Here is a 15,047-nt window from a genome sequence, read left to right as displayed (position 1 = left end):
TGAGTATTTGTTTAGGCTGGAACATATTCATTTTCATTACGATATATATTGAAACTTGCCTTGAAAATGTGTTGATTATTTTTCGAAAATTCTTCAAACATAAATTTTGAAATTTAATCCTTTTGATATTTACCCGAAAATGTTATTTTTTGATAGACTATAAAGTGTATTTCAAAATGTTTTAGATAAAAAAAAAATATATAAACCTTCTCCTTGATAAAAAAGATTTAAAAAAAAAATCAACAAGTAAAATAAATATGTCTTTTTTTGAAATGCAAACAAATGGCTATTTTTAACATCAAAAAAAGAAAAAAAAGACAAGAAAAAAATACACACAGAGTATTTTAACAATGAAAAATTAGAAGCTGTCTTTGAGATTTTGATACATCACATTATTTGATGATGATAATAATAGCTAATTGCCTTGGAGAATAATTTTCTTCTATTGAATTTTTAAAAGTTCACAAGAATATAATATATCAGAATCATATCGCAAGTGATGTGAGAATGATATTTTATATTTCTGTTCATGCCTTGTGCAAAATAATGTTTGAATTCTAAACAAAATAGACAACAACGACACAAACTCATAAAAGCAAATCCGGTTTAATAGGTCAAGGATATTTTGGTCCCACATACACATCACGAAGCCATATCAAAGCCACTTATATATGCATATATAATACACTTCATATGTCACAGAAATATTTAAACCGAGTAGAATTGAATTGACAAACAAAAGCTCAAAATTAGAACTACAATTGATAAAGAAATATGAAATAATTCAACTACTTTGTTGCTCTCAAAACCTCTCAAACTAGTTTTTTAAACTTGTTTAAAATCTTTGACAAAATGTAAATTTTGTTTATTAAATACAAATAGATAAAAAAAAAATACATATTGGATTTATTGATTGAAACCTCGTTCATGTGGGGAAAAAAAAACTTGAGAAATTTAGCAGAGTTAACATTGAAGCATCCAAGCTGAAACTCTTCAACAAACACAACAATCGATTATCAATAAATAATAATTATAGAATATCTATTTTAAAAAATAAACCCTCTTTATTAAAACAATAAATTAATCTGAGCGAATATTGCAAAATTAATTATCAAGAAAAATATAGTAATGAAAAAAAAAAACATCTGATTACTTGACTCATGCAACAAGTGCAAAAGTTTCAAAATAAAAATTATAAAGACCAATATATTTAACATATATTTTAAAATATAAAAAATTGATTTTAATTTTCCAACTCTTGGTCCAAGTTGTAACTCAACCTTCCTCACTTTGACTCTGTATATTGAATCCAAGCTTTACAAATAAAATTCAAAACAAAAAAAATATATACAAGCAACATTAAAAAAAAAAGTGAATGGAAAATGTTTTGAATGACCTTCAAAATCCGGTTATTTATATTATTTAAATATATTTTTTTTTGAAACACAAAAGAAACCATACAAATAGTTATTTTAATTTTTATATTATATTTCATTTGTATTAAATAGATGACATTCCAGTGTTAATTCAAAGAGGATAAAGAGCATTCAGTTAAAGTATATTTATCTACAGATTGTTGAAACTAGAGGATATAAAATAAGAAGTAGTTAATGCAAGAAGGTTTATATATATATATATAAATATATATGTGCAATGTTCTGAAGAGAACAGTTCAACGCACGGGGCCCAACCCATGCATTAGGATATTGCATCGGCTGACTTGCTTCTGCATCAGCCCTACTACTCAAGACAACCGTTTTTTTTTTTTATTTATTTTTCTTCTTATTTATTATTTTTTTCATCTCTTGCTGTCTTTTGCATTTTCCTACCATTAAAACTATCTCACTAGTAACGGCTTAATGTACACCGATGTTGTGATTACACGTCAGCTACTTATACACATGAGAATTCACCACGTGTATATGTATTGCTGTCTTTATTCAAATTGAAAGACCATAAAATATAAAATAAAAACAAAAAATATATATATACTCCATAGCTACAAAATAAATATACAAGTTTTAAAACTATATAAAATACATGAAAATTATTATTGCATATTTATGTTTTAATTTTTTTTATATTATATTTTAAATTGAGGTCAAATAAATTTTAGTTCTTGTTTTTAATATTATTATTTATATATGACTTAATTTAACACATTCCATGATGGTGATGACAACTCTGTTACGAGCCATCAATCAGAATATTTATATAAATTATAATATCAATCAGTATCAACGCCTATCAAATTTAATTTTTTAACGATGTGTTTAAAATTTTTTTTTATTGACTTTATAAATTCACTGCTAAAAAGCTATCACAATGTTGATGTCAATGTATATCTAAATCTTGAGTTTAATATAATTTATCGAAAATTTATACAACTTGCCTAGCAAAAAATAATTTTAATATATATTTATGAAGAAAGTCACGCATGATTATTGGTTGTCATGGATGATAGGTGGTATGGCTGATATTTAATGCAAAACTAATTGATCAATGTATGCAGTTTACTCAAATGTTTTTAGATCAAAGTTGATTAGTCAAGTTTAATAAACTTATCAAAATGTTTTCCAATAATTTTGCAACTCTAATTGAGTTTGAAAATTCATGAGCTTTATCATGATAAAGCAAATAATAAAGTTTCAAGCTCAAGTTTAAGCTACATGATTTTGCAAACAGCATGCATTTTCATTCACATGATTTTTCATTTAAGATTATAATAATTTTATAATATATGTATTTGTATATATTGCTGATTTTATATATGAAAATAATTTATATCATTTATATGTACACCTTTGTTAGATAGCTATTAGTTTTCCTAATGAAATGACACATTTATTTATTCATACAATATATATTTAGAGTGCATAAAATAGCTGTTGATAAATGTATATCAGTTAGTTATATTCAAGTCAATGTTTAAATTGAAATAATTCCAATTTCATATATATAATGGTGTTAGTTGTGTAGATATACATTTAACAAATGGTTCCTGAAATTTATTCATAAAACCCCCAGGTGGTTCGTATTAGATTATGGTGGTGGACGTTTGTGATATATTTATGCGTTATACTTGTGTGTTTCCTGAGAAAGTAAGACAAAAAAAATATTGAAAAAATAATAATAATATTATTTTTTTACAATAAAAATAATATCTATCCAAGTTAGGAAAAAAAAATAATAAAAAATATTAGCAGCAATAATGAGAAAGAAATATTACGTTAATGTATTTGTATTTGTATATATATATTTTCATCTTTTTGTTCGATATACATATACTATATGGAATAAATGAATCCCACGTGAAATTGATAGTCCGTGTCTTCGTTGTCGACGAGTAATTTATGTTGGAACGTGCGCTGTATTCGTCATTCACCACCTACGAATTAACTTAGAAAGGATACCGTGTGTCCCACTTCCTTAAGATCCTTCGTCTTTGTCATTGTTGTCTTTTTTGTTATTGTTATTGTTAGTGGTGGTGTAGTTTGTCTCTTCCTTGCAATAATAGTTGAATATATAAAATCAAAAAAAAAATAATCTTATTTTTTATTTGTTAAAGTTGTCAAGGGAAAGTGTTTAGAAATCGTTGTTAAATGTGAAAAATAAATTCAATTATATATGCTATTTTGTGCATGAAAAACAATTAATTACAATTTTTTTTTTTTTCTTATTTTTAAATAATAATATTAATACAAGTATATATATAGATATTTTATTATTATTATTTGTGGTATTTAAATTTTACTATTTTGCAGTAAAATATATGTGGATGGATCACGATTAACTCTTAAATTTCATATGGTTGTGAATTTTTATATATGTAAAAGTATTTAACTACCGGTTTAACGGTCTTTTTCATGCATAAAATGAGCTTAACAGACATATTGAAAATATACCGGTTATGTATTACTGAATATTTTTATGGAAAAATAATAAATATTGATGGCAATGTTGAAGTATCAAATTTGAAATACATATATATTTTTTTAACCTAATATTATATATTGTTTAACATTCACAAATACAATATATATAAAACACCATATAAACCATGCATGAAGGAATATTATTCGTTCTGGCTGTTGTCCAATAAGTATATTTCCCAACTACCTATATTCTTTGCACGAACTCTGACAAAGTGTTTCAACTTCCACGTGTCATTTGAAGGGTTCGAGTTCAACTTGTTTTATCCTACTTTTTCTTTTTTATTTATTAATTTTATTATTTTAGTCTTTTAGCTACATCTTTTATTTTTTTATTTTACTTTTCTATTTCTCGAACTGGAGGTTTCGTCAGACTGAAAGTGCAGCTATTAATCATTATCTTCGTGATGAATATTATGTGGTAAAGTGGTCAAGGTCTATGAGTGTCACAAGTTTATACAGACTAGAGAAAAAATTGTCCTCGACCATCACAACAAATTCAAATACACATTTAATATATTGATGTATTATCTAAATAATAAAATTTATATCGAAACTATTACTAAAAAAATTTTTTAAAAACAAAAAATCAACAAGCTTAAAGTATACTTTAGAATATTAATAAATCATTCAACTCTTTTTGTTCAGGTTCGTAAATTTTCATCTGTTACGTGTCGTTAAATCTTCCATATATAATAATTCAAAAAAAAATTAATTTATAAATGCTCGCATTATAAAATTTCTCAAGTACAGAAGTTAATTTTCAGTGTATGATTTATTTTGTATGTATAAATGAAAAAAAAAAAATATATGCGCCACTTAAAGTGACTCAGAGTTTTTTTTTTCTTTGTAAAATTTCGCATGTGATAAAGCAAAACTGTAGAATGAACTATATAATACACACGCTTATTCAATTTATGAAAATTTATCTAAATTGATAAGCGAAATATTTTCAATTGATATCGATGATTGTGATAAATTTTCAAGTTTAAAATACATTAAGTATATTTTAAAATTTCCATAATATTAATCAAGGTATGCACTTTATGTTTAATTTTTTTATGACTGAATAAATAACTTGAAATTCTCAAAGTTTAGTTGTTTGGAATTTAAGATACGGTGTTGTCATCTTATCTGACATTCGCATTCTTTGTTATGTTTACTCTTTCTTTCGGTATTTATACGGAAACAGTAGCTGCTATCTTTTAGCTTCTAGCAAACTTTTTCTTCTACATAGTATAGTAATTCATAAATTTATAAAAAATATTTCATACAATAAAAGTTTGCTTATAAATTCCTTGAAATTTTGAAGCATAAGTAATTTTGTTTTTTTTTTTTTTTAATCAGTATATACAAAAGACATAATATATTGAACTTGATGACAAGTTGCTAGTTGGTGACTTGGTGCTCATTGCACAGCAGCACATAAATGCCAACAGAGCTGAAACGATATGATCATAGCACACGCATTTTAATACATAACCAGTAATAGCCATACGTACAATGTATACTCTACTATACTGTATAAACTCTACCGGTCTACTAATCGCAAACCAGGTGGGTTTAAGTTACCCACCCTGTCCCGAGTCATTACTCCTAACGATCTGTTTCTGCTGTTTCTATCTTTAACCAACATTTTTATGGTTTTTTTTTATTTTCAATCATGTGTTTTTTATAATTTTATATTTTTCATCATCATAGCACATATACACACTACAAAATTCACTTTGCAGATAATTTAATATTTCAAATCTCCGTTATTTCTTCAAGTTGAATAAATAAATTACTGAATTGAGTAGTTTAATTTGTGTTTTATTTTCTATTTTTATTGAACTGTTTTTTTTTTTTTTTTGAACATATTTATAGTAAATTTTCAAGCGGTAATATATTTATTTACAAGTATGGAATGCAAATAATTCTTGCTTATCAAATGACTTGTCTTCAAATCAGTATCTTCAAGCACCTTGACGAGTTTTATTGCATCTCCATAATCATGTAAGGCTAAAGGCTGTAGCTGATGTAGTAAATCATAATTTTTATTATAGAAACACAAAAAAATAAATATTTCTCATAAATTTGATTACAAGTTTCATCAACACACAAAAAGCAAAAAATAATACTCCCAACGTGGGGCTCGAACCCACGACCCCGAGATTAAGAGTCTCGTGCTCTGCCGACTGAGCTAGCCGGGAATGATGGTACTGGAAACGAAACAGTCAGTTTGTGACATCTACTAACCACTAATATTTTTTCAAACTATTAATATTTTATCTATACACATGTATATGGATGACATTTCTAGAAATTTAAATTGAAGCTTTAAGCTTATGGCACTCATGCACTCGTCCTAAACGTAAATTTCAATTTATAAATTTTTCATTAACAAAAAAATTAATTCATTTAAAATTCACAGTTATATTTATATATTATATTTCATTATATATTTCACCTGCATGTATTTGCATCATTTCCATAACTGTGCAATATAAAACATTGATTCGATTATTTATATGATTTTCAATGATTTTGAATCATCTTGAATACGGTATATATGATAGTAATATTATAAAACGACTATTATTTGATATAGATATTGACTATTTAAATGGGTTCAGTTTGTATCTTTATGTGTGTAACTGTAAATGTTGGATGAAACTGGAGTCTGGACAGAAACAAACTTCTTCCGCGTAACACTGTTTGTATCTCTCCACCCACTTGAAAGAGTTAAATGGACATGAAAATATTGCACGCACACCCTCGATGGCTATACATCAGCTACCCCGAGGATAAACATATGACAAGTTTTAACTTGATCCAGATTAATGGATAACCTTCTTCTTGTTTTTTTTTTTTATTTACCAGTTAAATTCAAAGATTTATTGTCATTGAGATGACAACTTTTTGATGGTTTTAAATATTTTATTGTAAAATACAAAGAGACAATAATATTCTTTGAAAAATTTTCACTAGGATTCTTGTTTATTGTCATGTTAATGTTTTGAATTTTGACATTGCCCTTCGCATGATGACAAAAGTACACTGAAAACTCGTTTATTTATATATGTATAATTAGGAATCACACCTCGGCATGAATATCATGTTATATAAAAAAAAAAATTTGATAACCGGTTTTTTGTTTACCTTGTCCATGAATTTTCTCTCAAACAAAAGCTCATGTTGTGAATACCCACATCAACAATAATTTTTCTTATAACTTAAAACCTTCAACCTTGAAATATTCTCATATCTCACATTTATTTCTGAGAATAGGTATCCGAATTTCAAACTAAACAGAATAACATTTTTTTATATCCTTCTGATGTTGTTTCTTTTTTTATTTTTTCCAGTACATAAGTCTTTTGTTTCGTCGACCCCATAAACCCCAAACTTTGTGGTATGATATAGCGGTAGGATTTAAGTTTAAGTAGTACTGTGTAGTGGAAATAAATCTACTTTGGGTTAAAAAAAATAAAAATAAATAAATGAGTGAAAAAAAAAAAACGATAAATAAATAAAAACAAAACCCTCTACTGTGTTCAAAACAAAAAATAAGGGATAAAAAAAAAATTTATATATACAAAATATATAAACAAAGAAAAAACAAAAAAATATATATATTTGCCTTTGTTTGACTGTACGAAATCTTTTTGAAAGTTCTCCATCTTATATGTATCTTTTTTTTTAAATTTTTTTCATTCTTCTTTTTTGGTTCCTCATGCTTTCCACCCACCTTTGACCATCACGACAACAAAATCTCTACACTTCGTCTCGTCGCAGTGGCAATGTATTCTCCAGAGAAGCTCTCTTGCTTGTATGGATTATTATTACTTCATGTTGTATATCCAAGCCACAAGTTAAGAAAAACTGTCGGACTTTGTACAACGTATGACCTGGCCTCACAAGCACAGATACATGAATAAAATGATAAAAATGAAAAATAAAATTAAAAACTAAAATAATAAAAAGATTTAGTGTGTGTTTTTACTTGTTGAACAAAACACATCCGTTTTATTTGATATAAAAAAATTATTTCATGGGGGTGTTTGTTGAAGCATTTAGAAAAATGTTTATGAAAAAAAAAAAAAAATTCTTTCATCGTGTTTTAGTAGTTATTTTATTACGATTTATTTTTATTATCAACCTTTCTGCTTGTTGTGAAAATCAACACAAGTCAAACATGAAAAAAGGTCATTTTTCCCATCGGCTATATCTACATTTATCGTATATTTGCTTAGCATAAGCATACTCGAGGAAATTTTTATTTTTTAAAATTAAATTCACGGTCATTTTCTGTATGGTGCCAATGATTCTTGGAAATAGGTCCACCCAAGATTCACTGTACGTTTAGATTATATTTTCTTTCTAAAGAGTCCAGTCAACATGTGTGACTATTTGTCATGAAAATTTGGCTAGATGCCGGCAATTTATTTCGTACTATTTTCACTTTTTTTTTTCTATTCATTATTTATTTATTATAACACCAAAAAGTTATTTATGGAAATTTTGGTGACAGATTAGACAACTTTAGGTGTAAATTGCCGGACCACACCCGCTCAACAGATAATTTTTATTTTTATACATTCAAGTTAAAAAAATTTGACGGCTTAAATTGCAGGGCGCGGTTATGAGAGTGAGGTGTGGCAAAATTAAAAAAAACAAGGGTCAAAAAAAAATATATATATGACAGTCAAAAAGACACTCCAATTGTTGATGAACAGTTGGCCCACTAAAAAAGTATTTTCAACATAATTTTTAAAGCTTGAAAAATTTTAATAAATATTATTTATAATTGCAAATTATTTGTTGGATTTTTTTTCTTTTAATAATTGATAATCAGTGTCAAATTCAACTTGAAATCTCAGTTAGTTGAACATGTTGAGTGCTCTCAATGAATGTCTCGCTTTCCTTGTAAATTATGTTAGCATGTTTTTTACAATTTAACATCCTTTTTATCTCTCTCTCATTCTCCCCTTTTATTTTTAATTTACTCAATTTTTTTTTTCATAAAAATTGATCATGAAGAAGAACGTTGTTAAATTATTTTTTAAAAAAATCTAATAAAAGCCAGCCTTGTGGTTTTTTTTACAGCCAAGAGAAACCAAGTTTACAAAAATAGATCAATAACTTCCGTAAGTGCGTACGTGATCAAATTAAAACTCGTGTTGGTAAAAAAAAAAAAAATATAAACAATAAAAAAAGAAGAAAAAAAACGTTTAATTTATGAAAATAATATAATTATTATTTTTTCATAATTTCATTAGTATAAAATTTAATAAAAAAATGTAAAAAAAATTTAAACAAATTATAATCTTTCGATGATCAGTTGTTTTAATTTTTTTTTTTTATATTTTCATAAGCATCATTCATCTCGACCTTTTTTTTCTATTTACCATTGTGTTCAGCTCGTCAAAAAAATTCTGTCCGAATGGATAAATTTTTTTTTTTTTTTTTTTTCACATGGCAGTTTTGAAGATAATGCTTTTCATCATATGTTGTTGTTATTTTTATTTATTTATTCATTTTTTAAAAAACCATAAAAGGAGCATAATCGATACCGCACATTACATGAATCGACCATGAGGAACCCAAGGATAGTCTCTTTCATATAAAAGGATATTTTATCTCGTTATAATCCACCCACATCCTCCATCATCTGAATGTATTTTTCAGTTGTTTGTGCGTGGTGTTGAGGATCCCGGTAATGATCCTCTCTCGAGTACATAAGTTCAGTACTTACGTATATATTTTCTTGAGGTTTTTCTAATGCTTCCTACGGCAATACCTTATTCCTCAATTATCCACGATTATTATTTTTATTTTATTTTCTATTTACCCTATTGCCTGTATAGTCATACATCAAGACACTCAACATTATCTTTTTTTTTATTTTTTATCATGATCTTGCTTAACTAAATACATACTTTAATATTGTCTACAAATATTGAATTTCATTCACAAATAATATTATCTTATTTTTATCCTAAAATTTATTTTTATTTCATGATTTTTCAGATACAATGCATCTGCTTGAACATTTCGTTAAATATATTTTTATTTTTATGTATAAACAACAAATGAAAAGGAAAATCAATTAAATAAATTTAGAACTTGACAATTGTTAAGGACTTGATGAATGCTTATTATAATATTTTTAAACCGTTGTCAAACTTTGATGTCTATTAATACTGATGAAGATGAAAATAAATTACACTGGATAAAAAAAAAAAAAAAACATAAAAACGACAAAGAAATATAAATCTGTATATCTATAAAAAAAAAAAATTAAAATGATAATAATTTTCAAGTGTTTTGACAGCTTTTGTACGCATGAATGTTTTTCATCAGGGTTAAAAAAGCATTTAAAATGATAATATATGTTTTCTATAGTTAAAAAATATTTGGCAAACATACTGCCAAATTGTTTGATAATAATCATGTGTTATTATGCAGCTGGTTTTATTTTATTTTGAAATAACAAGGACGTGAGAATACATGCATTCCAATTGAGTAGGTCAGGGTTTGAAAATGTTTAAAAAAAAAAAATCATAATCATTTGTATATAATAGACAAACTGTTGTATATATAAAATGATTTATAATGATTTAAAAATATTAAATTAATATATAATAAATATTGTAAATATAAAAAATAATATATATAATAAAATACAAGTAATAACAATAATACATATTATATATATGATTAATTTTTATTAGCCATTTTATTTATCTCTTATCGTCATTAAATTAATTTCATATAGTACTGTTTGTTCTTGTAATTATTTCAAGCATCATTATATATATAAATCAGCTCATTGTATCAATGCAACAAACAGAAAAGAAAAGAATTGATTGAGATTATAAAAATTTCTACTCATTACCAATTCTACACATACAAATAATAGCTCAATTTATTATATATTAAATTATTTTATTTATCTCTATCGTCATAAATTAAATATATACTCTAATTATCTTTATATATATTCACAAAATTATATCACGTCAATTAAATTTATTATTAATTTCTTATCATATAAATTATTCTCTTAATATATGTATGTCATATAATTTTTTTATAATTTTTGTTAATATTTTTAAAAATTTCCTTCAATTATATATTATTTTTTATTTTTACAAATATGGATAAATAAGTGTTTTTTTTTTTTCATTTTTCAATGTTTATAAATTATAATATTTTCTTAATTTATATTTATATATTCTTTATTACGTTATACTTTGATTCGAAAGTATTAAATTACCAATTTGGTCCATGCTGTCGCTTCAATTACGTAAAATTAAATATTCTTACAAAACATTTATATATGATGAATAATAATGTTGATACATTGTTGAGAGTCATTCCACCCAAGTGGCAATACTCCTACGTAATTGTACTTTATTATATGATGATAAAAAATCCATGCAAAAGCTTTGTTTATTTTTGTATGTATTTGTAAATAATATTATTGTTTGAGGGGTAAACTGATAAGCCGAAAGATGCGTAGAGAAAAAAAAAAGTAAATATATATTTTTAGTAAAAGACCTACCGCAATGTAATCGCTATCGTATAGATATGATGTTGCATCTGGACATTTTCAACGATAATAAAAATAAAAGAAAAAAAAAACGAAGAAATTGTGGATTAATAAACGTAGGAGTTGATTACTTCTGAAACAAACATTAAACGTAGATATTATATGAAAAGCTGTAAACACTTGATTTTTTTTTTATTTTTAAATAATTTTTTTTTCTTTCTTTACGCAAGCCGTTATGTTTTTACAATTTTGATCACATCCGCGTTCCGTTGAGAGAATGATTTTCAGCAAATTCACACCATGGGATACCGCATGACGTTTCTTATAAAGATTCCTTTTTTTATTAATATTTTTTAAAATATTTTAATTTATTTTTTAAGTACGCCATTTACTTATATATTTCAGGTTTTTGTTTAAACGAAAAATATGATTTGAAAAGGTCGAGGGACCTTTAAATTCACGTAATTACCTTTAAAAATAATGCCACCTGTTTATAACATGTTAACTGGCAGATTGAATATTAAATAAATTTTCAAAGTTAATGTTGAGTTTAATTTTACAAAAATTCATATTAATTTTGTATTTAATTTTTTTATATTTTTCTCATTTGTTAATGTAAATTTTTATCATTGAAAATTAATAATATAAATTGAAATTGTTAAATAATATATAGTAAATGATGTAGTATACATAATAAATTTATGTTCAATTTTATGTGGCATGAATCGATGCTTTAACTAGTTAGTATGACTTCTGAACGGTATTGTTCTTGTCATCTAGCCACTACACCACATCATCACCATCACCATCATCATCATCCCTCTCATATACTGTGACTAAAGTTCGAATGTGCATTGAATCACACAGTACACAATCGTGATTCATAGTCATTCTCATTTCAACGCACGTACACGTACAAAGCAACGAGACGTATATATAAATTTTTATTTTATTTTTTTCCATTACATTCATATTGAATGCTCAGAATTATTCACTAACATCACACAAAAGAATTCAAAAGCGAAAGAGATACACGATTAGTCAAGACCCTTTTTTTTTCTTTTTTTTTATTTATTTATATATTTTTCTTCAAGTCATCATGAACCTTCACCCTTTAACTTTTATTAATTCTCATCAAATTTATATAATAAAACATTCTAAACATTTTCTGATTACATCAAAGCACAACATCAATCATTTTTATTTTTTTATGTTTTGAATCAAGCCCGTATTTTCATCACAATGATAGCTATTTTTCATTATCAAATAATAACCTTTTGTCGCAATTGGATCTTGAAATTTTTTATTTTATTTTTCCCCACTGATAAACAAAAATTTAAAATGAAAAAAGATGAAGATTTTACCCGCATATATATCCTCAGCAAATGTCGCATAACAGAGTGGATTTACGACTCTTCTGAATTGCTTCAGGAGTCCAAGTGAATGGAAGATTTAAAAAAAAAATAATAAAAAATAATGAATAAATAATATAAAATAAAATAAAGAACACAAAACAGAAGAGAAACAGATAAACGTCCTGCCGCAAGAGAGACCGGTTATGTCGGCTATGTCGTCTCGTTGACCGTTCCATCGTTTGAGTTTTATTCATGATTTTCGCAAAATAACTTGCCGACTTGTCTTTAAACATATATATAAAACTGAAACAACTGAAATATTTTTTTTTTTTTTCATTTCATTTCAACTTCTTCAATCGATTCCGCTTGTATACATTCATTGGGAAAACTCACCGCGAATTTCAGGTGGATAACTTTAAATTGTTGTTATTTCTTTTGTTGTTAAATAAATTTATAAAATTTTCAACATCTCTCAAAGTAAAATTATTTAAATAATTCAAAATATTTATTTATAATTCAAATTAACAAGCAAATTAATTTATTTTTTTTTCACAAATGTCTATTGAATAATAGAAAATATTTGAAAAAAAAAAAAAACAGGTTTTATATTGTAATATCAAAACAAGGCTTATATAATCTATTGAATTATGTAAAAAATAAATTTATTTGGGAGGTGGACATTGTTAAAAAATATTCTCCATGATCAATCATTTTTTCGATCGAAAAATAATCTTAGATAAATCTTGCGCAAGTATTGAAGGTAAAAAAAAAATGCTAAGTGTTTTTAGACAGCTTGGGAATATGTGTATATATAAATTGCCGATCCATGTATTAGTGGCTCAATGAACTTGTTGGTTTAATTTTTATTTACGCATTCAATAAATTTGAAAAAAAAAAAAATAATAAGAATAATGCATTATGTAGAAATCAATGGCCTACTTCCGGTTGTTCTAATGAAGACTGATATGATCTCTCAGTAAATTTGTTGAGACAGGGTTGATTGGTTTCGAACTTTTAACATTGATACAATATTTATTTAGTAATTATATGCTATATGTTAAATAAAACTTGCGACATATTTTTCACTATTTTTCTCAAGTAAAAAAATTAGGGGTGTGCGAATATTCGAAAATTCGAATAATTCGTATCGAATACGAATCGAATTATTCGATTCGAAAGTCGAATCGAATTATTCGAATTTTCGAATAGTCGAATAGCTACGAATAATTCGACTATTCGACTATTCGACTCTATGTTTTTAATTTTTCGAATAAAAATGATTTAATGCATTTAAAAATTGTTCCAAATGGAAGATAATAATTATTGTTAGAATATTGAACCCAAACATGAGATAATTTTTTTATTTATATTATTTTAATGAATTTATTAGGTATGTAAAATTAGCACATACATTGTAGCACAATCAAACTGGACTATATCAAAAATTACGTGCGAATTATGTGTTATTCATGTGCGAATAAATCATTAGAAAAAATTTTTTTATTTTCATTTTTTATAACAAATTCAATTTTGTTATTATTGAAAAGACCTAGGTTTAACTTTTTTAATAATATTCTTATTTTCATGAAATTAAATTTTGTGTTATGTTCAAATAAGTAAACTTATAAATATCTAAGAAATAACACCGAAATAAAAAATAAATGAAAAATTCTTCTTTGTGCACATAGTATCAATAAGATATTTAATATTATTTTAAAACTGTAATACTTCATGTTAAATTATTGTAAGAGTATATAAGAAAAATTATATTTTGAAAACAATTTATAACACTAGAAAATAAATATAGGTATATGAGTTTATCATAAAATGACTGAATTTCTAAATAATTTGTTGCATGTCGTTTTAGCTCTTATTGAGGTTTCAGTTGCAAAAATTGATTTGCACTAGATAATTGTAAAGAATTATTTATAAGTTTACTTATTTGAAGATAACACGAAATTTAATTTCATCGAGATCGGATTATTATTAAAAGTTGTTATAAACAATTAAAAAATGTTTCTAATTATTTATTCATTATTAACACATAATTGGCACGTTTCGGTACTTACATCAAGATCTAATCATTATATAAAAGTTCTGCTAGCTTTCATTTGTCAATTATTAAAATGTTATTAAAATTAAAAAATTTTTTAAATTTATTTATTCGCAATAAATCCCATAATTCGCACATAATTTTAAGCCTAACTTCATCAAGATCAGATC

The 15,047-nt window shown here is 25.3% G+C and overlaps 1 protein-coding gene and 1 non-coding gene across 5 annotated transcripts in view; one reads left to right on the top strand and one right to left on the bottom strand.

Moving 5' to 3' along the window:
• Positions 1-15,047, top strand: part of LOC122851455 (rho GTPase-activating protein 7) — a 106,852-nt gene that overhangs the window by 66,772 nt on the left and 25,033 nt on the right. The gene's annotated exons all lie outside the window — the stretch shown is intronic.
• Positions 6,052-6,124, bottom strand: Trnak-cuu. Its single transcript has one exon. It is a non-coding gene; the product is annotated as a tRNA-Lys (tRNA).

This window comes from Aphidius gifuensis, linkage group LG3 (assembly GCF_014905175.1).
Source record: "Aphidius gifuensis isolate YNYX2018 linkage group LG3, ASM1490517v1, whole genome shotgun sequence".
NCBI lineage: Eukaryota > Metazoa > Arthropoda > Insecta > Hymenoptera > Braconidae > Aphidius > Aphidius gifuensis.
Note: the sequence above shows the minus strand (reverse complement) of the source record. Positions and strands in the feature narration are given on the sequence as shown.